The sequence below is a fragment of the Protobothrops mucrosquamatus genome, unplaced genomic scaffold (genome assembly GCF_001527695.2).
Source record: "Protobothrops mucrosquamatus isolate PMUCROS unplaced genomic scaffold, P.Mucros_1.0 scaffold537, whole genome shotgun sequence".
Lineage (NCBI taxonomy): Eukaryota > Metazoa > Chordata > Lepidosauria > Squamata > Viperidae > Protobothrops > Protobothrops mucrosquamatus.
Window position 1 is genome coordinate 1,350,121 of NW_015386842.1, and position 1,621 is coordinate 1,351,741.

Sequence of the window (1,621 nt, forward strand, 5' to 3'; positions counted from 1 at the left end):
ATATATATATATATATATATATATATATAGGGAGTTCAGACAGATCAGTCTGATTGTGAACACCTTGACATTTTCAACTGCATACTGCAGTTTTACTCTTTTTACAGTATCTCTTGCCTTGCCGCCCCCAACTAGGGGCATAGAGCAGGCTCAAGTCGCAACTGCGAAATATTTTTATATCCAAATTTCTTTTTTTTTTCTGACAAAGAGTAAAGAATTAACTTGGGAGACTAAGATGGACCATTTCTGGCTTTTTTTGCCTTCATCAGTTAGCCATACCCTTTATGGGATTCGAACCTGGAAAGTTATACATACTAGGCAGTGATTTAGTCACTGAGCCACAGGTTCTCTTCCCCTCTTTTGCCAGCAGAGTCAAGGGAGTAATTATAGGGAGTTCAGACAGATCAGTCTGATTGTGAACACCTTGACATTTTCAACTGCATACTGAGAATGCTATATGAGAATTAATTACACTAAAAATCCGACTCTTGGGAATCATAATAAACGAATAAAACCGAGCACCAAGAGAAGTAAAGTATAAAGGGTTTCTCCCAGACTGCTGTTTTAACGCCCTGATGATGTCAGACGGGCTCTGACGAAAGCTTGGCTCAGTAAACTTTTATACTTTACTTCTCTTGGTGCTCGGTTTTATTCGTTTATATATATATATATATATATATATATATATATATATATATATATATATATATATATATATATATATATATCACATTTAATTATACCTAGGATGCTATCTAACTATATTATATTGATTAAAATAATGATAAAATCAAAGATTGAATAAGTTCTAGAAATTGATCAAGAATTTTCCCAAAATTCTCAAGGACTATACAAGATCAATTAGAGTTAGGTCCAATGTAAATGGTCCAGAAGTTTAAATTTGCCATGTGAATCAAGTTGAATCAAAGCCTAATGCTAACAATAGGAATTGTTAGCAATTGTTGAGAAAATTCATTTTCAAATGCATGTTCAAAAGTTCTGGAGGAGTTCCAATCGCAGCACATCTGTAATGTGTCAGATTGTGGAGAACTAATTTCATCTAGATGATTAAGATCTTTCTTATGTATTCCACACATTCTTACATATCACTACATTAAATTATATTACCATTGGAACCTATAGTAGTATAACTACTGTTGGTATCATTTGAATAAATCAGACATAAAGGTCTCCTAGGAAAACAATTTTCTGATTGCAAACAGAACAGTTGATCTATCATTAATAATGAGAACACACTAAAGGAAGAATTATATGACAAGTTAATTGGGTTTTGATCAAATGCTTTTTCCATTTATATTATATATCATGCTTGAATAATTAGTAAACCTTTCTTTTGCTCTTGAATGTTTTCCTTCAACGGATAAATTGGCAACCTTCGTTCACACGGTAAAGCATTTATTCATGCAAGTAGTTCCTTCTATCATTTTGATTTATCCACCAGGCTTTACTAGGTAGTGTTTTTATTCTGAGAAAGAATAATGGTAAGAACTGGTTTCATTCCACATCCTTATCTTGGCTGCTTGCTTAAGCAAATGTCATTGCATCTCCCATATAAAAGAAGAATGGCTGAACTGGGGGTTGATGTATCAGTCATAATTTG